Raw genomic sequence first — 13,883 nt, 5'->3', positions numbered from 1 at the left:
TCCCCCTCTAATGTAGGAAGTTGCCTATTAACAAACTGTGTTTTGAATAAGTAATCCATTTTGCAAGGAGTGGATGCTTTTGGCATTGATGTAGGGTTTGGAGTAGAAAACCTGTGCAGCAGCATGGCATTCCTTTGCTCTGAGTGCAACAAAACTAGTTTTGTATTAGTCATACGTCGGCTTGCCAATGTACTTCATGCAGATTGATTCACCTTGTTGATAACTACAGCATGTTGCTAATAAATGAACATGCTGAAAATGAATCCACCTATATTGTATGTTCATAGTTATACTCACTGGTGTCAATTAAGTTCAAAGAGCAAAGAAGGGCAATTTGGATTTTCTTGAATGCTTACAGTTGTTAATATGTTGTAAAGAAGGATGATCGTCTCTCCTGAAGCTTTGGGCTATGATCTAAGATTCACCTTCTTCACTATATACTTAACACTTTCTTGTTTTTCACTTCAAATGAGACAAGTATATGGGAATAGGAGGAGGAGGGGGAAAAGTAATAACATTAAAGCACTTCTACCAACAGACTGTTGGTATTCAGCATGCAGGATGCTATTGGTAACTGTTCTTTTTCGTTGATAGTACCATATTAATACTTTCATGTTATTTGTTGCAATCACACTGTGGCAAATTTCATTTGGTTTCATAATTTGCTATTTCATTTGGAAAAAAAGAGTCTGCATGATATTTTTTTGTTTGTTTGTTTTTGAAGAACTGGGGGTCAACTTTCTCAGATATGTTTGATGCTTAAAAAACTCTAAGAGGGGCTTCAAACTTGAGGCATTCCAGCTGTGGCTGCTCAGTCCCACCCCCAAACCACAGCCTCTTGTCCTGTCAGTTGCGCTGATACAACTATTTGCAGGGCCATGCACTGTTAATCCGTTCAGTGAGCTGTTTTAAGCAGTGGTCTGAAAACAAGTGTTTATTTTTTAACCCCGATCTGCCTTGCAGCACAAATCTACAAATCATTTGTCAGCACAACGGGTGGCCAGTAACTGCTACTTCAGCAGACTTGTGACTTCCAGAGCTTGAAACACAAAGCAGTCAGGTGTCCAAATGTTTTCAAAAGATCTACACCTTTATGTCTGTCTGGTTTTACACTCAGAAGGCCTGAAAATAGGCTAATAAATAAATAAATAAATAAGTTCTCGATTGCCATAGACAACATCTACTAAAAATAAGATCTGGAGGAAATAATGGCACTGTTTTCCTGGCTCTTTTCACCTTCGAAGGACTTTACCAATGAGGCTTAAGTAATTACTTGCAATGTAGTATTAAAGAAATTCTACTTGCATCCCAAATAGAGGAAATGAGAGAAATGATGTTATCTGCACAGTACTGAAACACTGAGTCTCTAGAGTCTCACTTGCAGTTTTCTGAAGTACTTGTGTAGCAAATATCCAAGCAGTCCCTATTGCTTAAAAATTGTGAGTGCCATTTTAGACGTCCAAGGGTGTCTGAGTCATCTGCACAGTGGTGGAAATTTTGTTTACCTCACATATAACTCATATGATATACTCTGATCTGATCTCTACAGCACATGAACAGTTGGTCCACTCTCCTTGTTGTGCAGGTTCTGTGTTCTCTGTTGGAATCTTCTGGTCAGCATTTGTCTAGGGATGACTGTATGGTTCAGAAACTTAAGTAAAGTGAGGGTAATTCTTCTGACCTTCTTTGTAAACCATGTGCTCTTTTATTCCTAAAATACTGAATGACTGTTTTGGGCTTTGGTTTTCCCTCTTTGGAAAATGTGAACATATTTCTCAGTCTTACTGCAATGGAGAAAGGCTTAATTAGCCAGCACCTGAGAGGATTTAGGTTCTCGAAGAAAAGGAGTAAAATATTCACATCTGCTATGAAGTTCTACAGACCAAGTTCAACTCTAGGGTGACCAAACCTCTGCAAGTGGTGAAGTATGACAGGGATGGTGTTCAGTGGGGATGGTGTTCAACAAGATCAGCTGTTCAGTGAATAATCACACAGGTTACAATTGTCAGTATAAGGCACAAAATCTTTCAAAGCTACAAAACCAGCAGCTGTTTTTCTGAGATCAAAATATGCCTACACATGAAAGCCTCTATGCATATGCTGAGTAAATAAATAACAGCTGAAAAGCCAGTATGTGTATTGAAACACTTGTGTTTTTACCTTGTTCTGTATGAATGCTTGCTGTACATGGATATAATGAGATGAGTTCTGGTCAAATTCTGTTTCCCAGTTGTTAGACCAACTACTACATACGTTTAGTAACTCCTGTTGTGAGTTACCACTAGGTTGAAAGAACTGGAAATAGCACGGGGCATTGTTTTCTTCCTGTATAACATGTCATGGTTCTAAGAACAGGAATTTCTTTGTGGAGCATGTGTCCCTTTTACTGAGAAGATGGGAGAGAGAGGCTATTTGTGCACAGCTTTCATTATTACCACTAACCAGTGAGATTAATGTCTCCTGCTGTGGCTGCTGTTTCACTCAGGCCTTGTAGAAGGGAGGAAAGCACAGAATTTGATGAGGAGAGCTAGCTTCTGTACTTTCTGATGGATGCTGATCTGGCTGATTATTGGGAATTGCACTGCTGATTACTTGCACTCTCTTGTGCAGTCTCTCAGCAGACTCCACTGAATCATGTGCAATTTGTTATAGTAAATTAGAGGTGATGAATGGAAATGCCTTGCATCCCACACTCTGAGAACTTGGGGAAATGAATTCAAATTTAATGGAACAGTGGTCCCCTCCCCTAAACCCTGACATCATATTTGTCCTGTTTCTCTGTTTTAAGTCTTTACCCTTTGGTTAATCTTCTTGAATGGCAGACAGAAGATTTGCTGATGGTGGGACAGTACCTTCATACTGTGCCACAGAATCACTTATTTATATATCACATGCAACTAATAATATGATTTCAAATATTATATGGATGACTCTCCTGTCTAAATGAAACAAACAAAAAAACCTATTAATTCTATGGACTCTGCACAATTGTGGTCAAAAAGATGGAGGCAGGCAGCTTAAGAAAACCAGCTTTCCTTTGAGAGAGCATTTGGCTATTCTTAGTTGAGGAATTCCTGCTGGTTTTGGTATGTCAGTGTCTGTTTTGATAACGGTCATCTTGTACAGCAGAAGCATTGCTGTTTCGTAGGAACCAAAGGCATGCCAGACACATAAATGTAGGCTAATGGATATTGCAAACTGCTGGAAACCTGAAGGGTTCAAATTCAGTTTTGAGGAAAAGGTTCTAATAGTGGTAAATTGTTCACTGTTAAATTGCTTCAGTCATTTTAGCTGTAAAACTGGGAAGAAAGGAAGACCAGTAAGAGTTTCTGTATATGAGGGTAAGAGTTATCTAGTTTAAACAACATATATGAAACTACTGGTGTTTTGTTTGTTTGCTTGCTTGTTTGCTTGTTCTTAAGCGTTTTAGAAACATTCCCAAGGTGCAGCAGGAAAAATGACAAAATGTGGGCTTTGAACTAGGAAAGTAGTAAAAAACAAAAACTACTATTTAAAGTAGTAAATATATACACACATAAATATACATATATATATATAAACCTGCTATCTCATGCTGGACAACTTTTCATAAAATATAATTTACCTTGTCTTTGGAATGGTGACAATAAGGAGGGATATATAAACTCATACTGTGGCACGTGTTTCTGTGACAATTTCTGTTCACATACCCTACACTACTCACACACAAGTTTAAGGAGACTAGTGTGGCATTGTCAGCACTCTTCACATTGGGGCATCAGTTAGTTCCAGAGTGCCTCAAACTCATTGCCAGCCTTGTGTTTCAATTTTATTAAAAGCTCAGTTGCTGCTCTATGTGATGAAGTCCTTAGATAGAAAATTAGAAGCTCCATAGGCCACCTATAGGTTTTAAATTTCCTAAGGTAAATTTGCTCAATTTCCAACACTGAAAAGTCTCTAGAAAAGGGCTTTTTGTTTTGCTAGTGGCTTTGTTTGTCACTGGTGGAGGCTGTGAGAGCTGGAAATTATGAGTCCATCTCCATGGTCTGTGCTTGTGGTAGTTTTCATGTTGTCAGACTTGGACCAATACTTGCAAAGCTTGGAAACCAGAGCACTCCATGGTTTTGCACAGTTCATTGCAAATTCAGATTTAACCACTAGTTCAAAAAATCTAAATGAATTTTAGTGTGGACGGTTGATAACTAATTCAGTATAATGTCTCAAATGTTTGAAAATAAATATATATATTTTTGTTGGAGAGGGGCACAGAAAAACCCAAAGAACTGTAGTGTTAGCCAAATTGCTTTTAGATGTGATGAAGTGCTTTGAAATTTTCTACTAGTTGTTTAGATGATATCTTTGACACCCACATTCTTAGCAGCAATTCATTAGATGAATTTCTTCTGTTTTTCTGAACACATTTGTGATACTGTGCTTGACTGAGCCTGGTGGTAGGCTGAGATCACCCATTCAAAAGTGCTTAGGGCTAGAAGTGACTTGAGAGATTGCAGAGTCACTATCATATTAAATCCCACTGTTATATATACTGTATATTGTTGTGCTTGCAACAACAGTTTAACAAAGCCTGTAAGCAGTTCTTAGAATATTGGCCAATATGGTAAAAGAGTAGGATTGATTTCTCTGACTTGGAACACACAATGGACTTAAAATATTCATAGTCTTCAGCCTGCTGCATGGTAACTTAATAACACACTATTTTGAAGAGAGATGCTGTGACTCTTGTGGTACTGCTAATGGATTTGAAGAGGATGCTAATGTATTGTACCAGGAAGTGAATTGAGCTCTCGTGTGTAAAGGGGGATTAGAAAATATAATTATGAAAAGCAACAGTCACAGGCTTGAAGTTTCATTGATGTGTGGCTGCTACAAACAACGTTTTGCTGATGAGCAAGATGATTTTGATGGGTGTATGCTGCCATAATAATCTTCTCTATGAAGTAACATGGAATGAATTATAGAAATAGCCGTTTTGTGAACTATGAAGGGAAAAATTAAATGAAAAGTCTGATATTGACAAAAACCCATGAAGCTTTTCATTTGAAATAAAAGTTGTGTACAGAAAGCTTGAGCTTTCACATCAAGAACTGCAACAAGGCTTTGGGAGAGAAAAATGCAGCATGATATAACTGCTAAGCCACACAAAAATTGGTGCCCCCCACAAAGGGAACAAAAAAATTAAATAATTCATGATCTCCAGCTGAGTATGGGAGAAAGATCTGAGCTTTTTTGAATATAATTCTCTAGTTCAGTAAAAATGAATGGCATGTTGCTGTGAGTTGTGAGTATATTGGTTTGGATGTCGTAAATTAGCAGTCTCATGAATACAGCTGCTGGGTGATGATGACTCTAAATATTAGTCATTTTCACATTTGCTGATTCAGGTATCTATTTTGTGATTCACATTTGTTGCACTCATTCCTGCATGTGATGGTTGTGGTTATGGCCTTCCAGAAACAAGTGTTCAAGTGTCTTCACCTGAACAGTTTCTTCTTGTGTCTGAGGCATCCTGGTATGGGAAGCACGGAAATGCCTGAACTTCCAGATTCTTTGGGAAAGCACAGAATGCCTGAGTTCTCTCAATTCCAGGCATGAATTTGGCTGCATTACTGCAATGTGTTGGAAATCAGAAGCCACTGGGGAGCTGGATGTGCCCACTGCCTTTTTCAGGGGCTCACAGCAGAAAATGAGAGCTCACTAGATGGTAATTCCCTTTTCCCTGGTGAGAGTAACACAGTTCACGGTCCTGTGGAATCTGAAGCATTTCTGACTCAGCATTGGCTACGTTTAGCAATGTAGACAGACATGTTGTGGGTCATGGGCCACGGCATGCTTCCAGTTATGAAGTCTGTCGTTCATGCTGAGAGGAGCTGTGCCATCACATAGTCCCTTTTCATGGGGACTTCTAAAACTTGTTCCTTTAGGTGATGTGTGGCCTCAAAATATTTGTAAGAGCTGGAGCATTTGACTGTCTAAATACTAAAATTCCTTAGCAATAAGATAGAAGTTGCAGGACTTGCCTGTGGAAGGAAATGTGCTTAAACAGAGAGAGAACTGAACAAAATAAAGATATCTTACTGTCTTTACTCTCTTTTCAAAATGTAGCAATAGAAACAAATAACACTATAAGCTTCTTATTCAGAGAAGTGCCGTACCCAAATATAATTATTCTCTTTTTGTCTATTGATATAAAGTTTTGTCTCTTGTCATTTAGCCTGTGTAAATAGTACATTACGACAATATGAAGGGGAAGGGAACAAAATGAGGGCCGCTGGGGTTGAGCGGGTAGTTTGAGGCTCAAAATAGAGCTTGGTGAAGAGGGTGGAGTTCAAATGGGTTGGAGAGGGGTGGGGGGATGCTGCTTCTCTAAAGTGCCTGCACACTAATGCATGCACTATGGGAAATAAACAGCAAGAGTTGGAGATCTGTGTGCGGTCGCAAGGCTGTGATATCACTGCAGACACGGAGATGTGGTCATGGAGGGCTATGTGCTTTTTAGGAAAGACTGGCTGGCAAGGTGAGGCAGTGGAGTTGCTCTTAATGTGAGAGAGCAGCTAGAATGTATTGAACTCCTCCTGGGGGAGAGTGATGTAGCAGTGGAGAGCCTGTGGGTGAGAATCAAGGGGCAGGCTGGTACTACAGGCTCCCTGATCAGGAGGAGGAGGTTGATGAGGCCTTCCATAAACAACTGGAAGTAGCATCACGATCCCAGGCACTGGTGCTTATGGGGGACTTCAATTATCCAGATATTTGCTGGATGAGCACCATGGCCAGGCAAGCGCAGTCTAGCTGGTTGAATGTGTTGAAAACAACTTTCTGATGCAGGTGGTGGAGGAAACAATGAGGGGAGGAGTGTTACTGGGCCTTATTCTCACTAACAAGGAAGGACTTGTTAAGGAAGTAAAGGTCGGGGGCAGCTTGGGTTGTAGTGACCGCAAGATGGTGATGTGCAAGATCCTGAGTGGAAGAAGCAAAGCAAAAAGTAGGATTGCTACACTGGAATTTAGGATAGCCAACTTTCATGTCTTCTGGGACCTACTTGGAGCTATCCCATGGGCCAGGGTGTTAGAAGATAAGGGAGCCTCTAAGAGCTGGTCAGCATTTAAACAGCTCTTCTTCCAAGCTCAGGATCAGTGCATCCCCGTGTGCAAGAAATCAGGAAAAGGTGGTAGGAGACCTGTGTGGATGAGGTCATACATAGACTCAAAGGGAAGAAGAAGGTCCATGAAATGTGGAAAAAGGGTCTGACCAGTTGGGAAGAATATAGAAATGTTGTCAGATTCAATGTTTGTCAGATTCAGAGGCAAAGAAAAATACTGCAGATTGGATCCCAACTAAGTTCGAGTATGTTGTCCTTCATTGAGAATGTTTTTGATTTAACACAGTGCTATGTGAATAAGTTTTTTCTTGTTGCATGTGAATATCCTTTTTTTCTTTCCTGTTCAAAAACTTTTGGAAAGGGTAGATTATTTTCGGTTAGGTTAAACAAGTTTTTTGTTTAATTTTAAAAAGACTCCAACTTTCAGATTTTGAACTGACTGAAAATAAAACCTTTTCAAGTATTTTAAGTGTTTATAACAGACTAAAACTGATGAAAAAAAAATCATTTACTTAGTTGCCTATAGCTTTTACAGCATTTTTTAATATAAAAACAAGAGCCTCCATGCAAAATTTGAGCAGGCTTGTAGAATTTCTTCTGGTTGCCCAATATGCACAATTTTTAGTGAAAATGTGTCCACTTACTTGCAATTCCACTAACAAGATATAACTTGTACTAAAATGTGCACAACAAAATCCCCTGTTCCAGTAGCCCTATCATGCTCACAGCATTATTCAGTCAGTCTCTTTCTTATGCTGTTGTCCCACATCTTCCATTTTTCAAGCACCAGAACTATGTGTTTATAAGCAGCAGTGGTGTGGGAGGGTAATAGTGACCATTGCATGTGGAACAGCCTAATTACCTAAACTATGCAAAGCATGTTATGTGTTCCAGCATCTCTTGTTAAGAAAATTGTGTGCAACGGTAAAACACATTTACTTGTGCTTTTAAATTACACCAGAATGTAATCTGAGGTTGGGTGTGGGAAGTGAGCTGCAATTACTGCTCATTATAATGTGACTCATTAGTTTCAGAAGGTTGAATTTTTAATATCAGAGTTCAGATTTGGTTGCTTGACCAAGCTATTGACTGAAACTTTTGAAGTTCTATATACACCATTCCTCTGAAGAGTATGAATGAAGGAACTTAGTCATGAAAGAAATTGGAGACGCTTCTGCTAATTCTTCATGTTACTTAAACAAAGAAAAATTGAGGCATGGATTTCCAAGAGAGATTCTTAAAGTACATTTGCTCCTGTGGAGATGGGAACACGTTTGTTATAATATACAAATATGTAGAGACTTTGAGAGAAGGGAGGTGGGGAAGAAAGAAGAATGGAAGGGAGGGGAGTGTGCAGGCTGAATGTCAAAACTTTTGTCATCCTTCCTACGTCACCATTAGAAATGGAGAATATTCAGCAGAGAAAAACATGCGCTTACCAAAATCAGCTTGTGGAGTTTCTCACAACAGAGAGAACGTGAATACATACAGCCATGTGCTTTCTTCTTCCCGGAGTATTTGTTTAATTAAAACTCTATGATTAAGTAATTAAAAGGTAATCATAAATTTAGCACATGTATAATAAAACATATTATGTAAGAAAACATAATCTGAAAAATAATCCACTTAATTTCACCCATAATGTTCATACAAAAATCACTTTGCTACTCTGTAGTTTTGTCCAACTCGTTCCTTTTTCTGCCTCTTTCTGCTGGCTCTCCTTTTCCTGTTGATTCATATATAAGCTGTTTGTCTTCACTTCCAAGGCATTTGGGGTTTCTGCCAATTTAANCTCTTATTCACTACTTGGGAATATCTGTGCAGTAGCTTCAGTATAATTTTTACCTCTGCATTTTTTAAATCTGAAATAATCTCTTGGCTTTTGTAGCCAGGGTGTTCATGCTGGTGTTTCACCATATTGAAGAAATGACCATTGATGTTCACATCTGAGTGGCTACCTGGTAGCTAAAGAGCTTGTGCATATGCTATGAGGATTTGTTGTAAACACATAACGGCAGGGGACCTTGGGTTGCAGGAAGAACTAAAGAGAAGGCAGGGTCATCTAATGAGATATATTCTGGTACGATTGCTCCAATTTATGCATCTGTTTTTACTCCTGCTTCTGGTTTAGCTGCGTGCTTGCAGATTCTGTGTCTTTTTAGTGTAAAACAGGACCACTGCTCCGTGACTGTTAATTGTCCAATGACTGTTTGCTTTAATTTCACTGAGAATTGTGTCTGGTAGGCTGTCCTTCAAATGCAATATTTGCATGATGCAGGGGGTCAAAGGCCTTTGGATTCTTCATGGAATGGATCCATACATGGAATAGTCTGTCATGTTTCACATAGTGAACACTGTGTGGATGTAAAAGTACTTCTCTCCTTGGCTTAGTGCTACTTGTATGTATGTGGTTTCGTTTATGTGAATGAAAGTGCCATGCATGATTCTATAGGTTTTTCACTCCTCAGCATGCATACTATTTTGTTCAAGACTCTGAACATCTTATATTCTTTTGATGGAATAAGAATGGAATCAAACCTGCGCAACTCTGTGTCTTTTCTGTTGGACTGCAAAGGATTGGGCAAGGCAATGAACAAAAGGAATGTTTTTTATACTTTTCTCTGATTTCTCAAGCCTGTGGAAACAGTTTGAAGAGTTGTTTCCTATTTTATTCTAGGGCCTAATCCAATTTTCCACTGGTATTAATGAGGGAACATGCTTTTGTTTTCATTGGGAATTGGTTAGCATACATAAGAAATAGGATACTTTACTACTGCAAGGCAGTCTCCCTTTCCTGTGTAGTACTTGCTTTTCATCCTAAAGGCTATTTCACTAGCTTGAAAATCTTTTCAATTTTTCATTTACAAAAAGGAAGTAGACTTATTGCTTCTGTCTGTGGCTTCTCCCTAAACCTTATTCCTCTTTTTCTTCCTACCTTCATCCTCTTCTTTTTCCTTTTTCACAGAATGTTATAAACTATATTAGTGCATGGACATAGTCCAGCAAGAGTAATGAAAGTATTATTTTGTCTATGCAATGTTTACCTCTTGTATTACACTACCAAGGACTTGGTTTGGCTTAGATTTTGATGTCCTAGTGTTAATGAGACCATAACAATGGTATCTGGGCAGAAGTGTTACCAGTAATGGGTTTCTGTTTCAGTTCCTTAGTAAGATTATTCTGTGTTGAATAGACCTCAGTGTCAGAACACTTGTTGTTTATTTGACCTGATTTTACTCTACACCTTCTCTGTTTCACACCTTTTCTCCTAGTTGTGGTTATCAAAATGATTCATTTTCCTTGTCCTCACTTATTTTTTTTCTCTTCTCATTTGCATTTTCTGTAACTCCTTAAGACTATATTCTTGTTGTAAATATCTATGTCCTGAATATTCTCTGACCATTCCAATTGAAATGTTTATTTGTCTCAGGAAACATCAAACTTCTCCATTAGGGATGGATGTGATAAATGTTAATGAACATGCAAAGTGCACCTCCTATCTCGGTGAGTCTCAGCTATAATTTTATAAATATGGGAACTTACCTGTTAGGTACAACTTTAAATATCATTCTGAAAGCATCTTTTTTTTTTTTTTCCCCTGACAAATTTATTTGAAAATTTCCCTCTTTGTTCCCTTTTTATTCTGATTTTGAGTTTCAGGGTGAAGAGTCCCCTGAATATCACAGCCTCAAACTATCTGTTGTAGAAATGATCTCTTCTATTGGTAATTCAGAGGAGATTTCTTAGAGTTAGATGTATTGCTTTCCAACAGTGATGAAGCTGACAGATCATAAGGGAACCTTGGTGAGAGCTAGAAAAATTGCTTGTCTGTGTTGTGCTTGCAGTAGAGCTTGTAGATGCAATGGCATTGGGTTACTTCCAATACATGGGTGGTCAGATATATGAATTGGGGTTAGAGTTGTTCTGGACTGTTAATGGAGGCTTAACTGGGATCTTCCTGACTTCTATGATTTGTGTTTTAAGAATTGTACTTGGTTAGCCTCTTGAGATTTTTTCTCTTAGTGAGAGAGAAAGTGTTGAGGAAGATAAGAGAGAGAATGTGAGAGATAGCAGAACTGAGAATTAGAGCTATAGGGTTGGTTTTTGTTGTTGTTTTAAAAGCATGTTATGGTGCTGCACTAAAATCCAGGTTAATCCACAGAATGTTACAAAATGACATACCAGAGCACATAAAATGCTTTGCATTCCAAATTGTCATACATGATATAAATAATAATTAAAAAGAAACAAACAAAATAACAATAATGGGAATATGGAATAGAAATGTGAAATGAAAACATATCCCTCTATTTGTATTTTACAATGAATTTTTCTAGTGACTGAAAACATACATCATGATTCTCCATTTATAGCTACGAGCTGTCTGTCCATGCTTATGTGCTGAAAGGCATTGATGCACTATTGAAAGAGCCCTGTAGTGCTCATTTAATCAGTGTCAGCACTGCATTTCACATAGAGCAGATCAAATCTGACTGATTTATCATAGACTTTGAGGTAAATTTTCCTGTCTGTGCAAGCATATTGTCCATTAACGAGAATGGGAGTTAGACCTGTTAGGAAAGAGCCTTCTATTGTCTGCTTACTGTAATGTTTCACCAGACACGGTTCTATGTAAAAAGTCAGGCTGTAGGAAGAGATTTTGGTTTGGAAGATTAAACTGGTGTAGAACTCTATAGAAATATTCAGTGCAAATGAAACCCTATGCATAATGTCAGAAGGGAAGACTTACGCATGCATTTCAATGTGAATTTCTAAATAATCAGTTTAAATATTTTTTTCCCTTGCCATTTCTTTTATAAAAACTTACATATATTTTATGACGTCAAGAGAGAAGTTATTTTTCACCATTTAGCTTTCATAAAAATGCACAAGCTTCTTTGAACTGCAGTAGCGCTAAGGATTCTCTTACTGTGCCTTATCCACTCTCTGCAACACAGTCACAGCCCTTCCTAAACATAAGGTACACAAATGGCCAAAATTCAAAAAATTCTAGATACTTAGCCTATAATTTTCTGAAAACCTTATATGTGAACAATGGCAGTGTGCTCATATGTTTGTGGATAATAGCTTCTTTGGTCCTCTTATGAATTTTTTTTCAGTTTAACGTAATGTCTAAAGCATGAAGCCCTATAAAGGATGTTTTATTTTATTTTATTTTATTTTCAATTGAGTACATCATCCAAGGAATTAGATTTGCATAGAGCAAATATCTCATATCGTGTGCCTATGACAAACTAGCTGGTATTGAATAGACTGCAGCTCATAACTCTGACTGTAAGCATTTGGGAAATTAAGTGGTTATTAAGGGATGACAGGAAAAGAAATTTCTTCCAAATTTTGCCCATGTTTCATGACCAAAGTGAAGTTGCTATTACTTAAAGATTTTAATGTATTTCTGTTGCCTGTGCTACATGGAGTACAGAGTGGGATACATACTTTAGGATTTAGGATGTGTCTTAATACCCTAAACCAAGGATGAGGAAGAAAATTCATTTGAATGTAATAAAGGATAAGGCATAAATTTTTTATGTTGAATTCAGAAACCTGCCCTATCACGGACTTCTTAAACAATGCTATCTACAGTGTATCCAAGTGTTTAAAGTGCATCAGGAAAAGCTTTGGGCTCTGTCTGGGGCTTTGTGATTGATCTGTTAACACCTTCTTGAATAGGTTGTGCCTCAGCTTATCTATCTGTAAAACAAAGGTAATGTCTGTGACTATGTCTAAAGTTAGGGTGGGTTTCATTTTGAAAGGTATTTGTGTTAATCCCTTGTTAGAGTCATAGAATGGCCTGGGTTGAAAAGGACTGCAATGATCACTGCTTTTTGCCAGGCCTGTATTCTTCAAGATCACAAACTCCACCAGGGTAGGATCACTGTAGCCCAGTCTGCCTCCAATCTTAACCTCACTAATGTTCTCCTCCTCCTTGGTAAGCACCAGGTCCAGTAAGGCTTCACCTTGGGTTGGTCTGTCTAATACCTAGACCAGGAAATTATCCTGTACACACTCCAGGAATCTCCTGGATTGTCTGCCACCCACCGTTCCACTATCCCAGCAGATATCTGTGTGGTTGACAAGAGCCTGAGAGTGTGATATTTCTTTTAGCTGAAGCAAGAAGGCCTCATCAACCCCTGGTCAGGTGATCTGTAGCAGACCCCAACCACTAGATGCTCATTACTGGACTTATCCCTGATTTTAACCCATCTCAATCTCTCAATCTGGTCATGGCTGCTACTCAGACACAGCTCTTCTCAATCTATTCGCTTTATTGCTTCTAGAACTTCTTGTAAAGTAAGTGTTAGTATCAGATTTTGGACAGGTGACTTGCAGAGGGAAATCTTGGAGTAGTGTGGAATCACTGAAATATTGCTCTTAATCCAGGTCAGTGCTGAATTCACACTTTAACAGGCTCATGGTTAGTCTTTAGTAGGAAAGACTAATAAAAGTATTATTAACAATCGTGTAAAAGCAGAGCTGTTAGTTTTGGTATCCTCTTGCATTCTCTCCTTAGAGATTAATTCACACTACTATATACTTTCTACATAAATTAATTGGCTAAAACATAGGTCTTCACTTACTTTCTGCTCAGAATGCCAGTGAAATTAGATATTTATGTAGTCTATAAAATACTTAAAAAATATTCTGGATGAAAGGCATCAGAAAAGTGTAAGGTGATATGTTTTACATACATAATATTTTCATTCCTTAACATGAACTTACCACAATATCAACTGCTGTTGGTATGCAGGTTCAGAGTGTCCCAGGT

At 38.2% G+C, this 13,883-nt stretch overlaps 1 long non-coding RNA gene across 3 annotated transcripts in view; it reads left to right on the top strand.

Moving 5' to 3' along the window:
* Positions 1 to 13,883, top strand: part of LOC107309719 — a 259,412-nt gene that overhangs the window by 69,334 nt on the left and 176,195 nt on the right. The window lies entirely within an intron of this gene.

This window comes from Coturnix japonica, chromosome 2 (assembly GCF_001577835.2).
Source record: "Coturnix japonica isolate 7356 chromosome 2, Coturnix japonica 2.1, whole genome shotgun sequence".
In the NCBI taxonomy this organism is placed as follows: Eukaryota; Metazoa; Chordata; class Aves; order Galliformes; family Phasianidae; genus Coturnix; species Coturnix japonica.
Note: the sequence above shows the minus strand (reverse complement) of the source record. Positions and strands in the feature narration are given on the sequence as shown.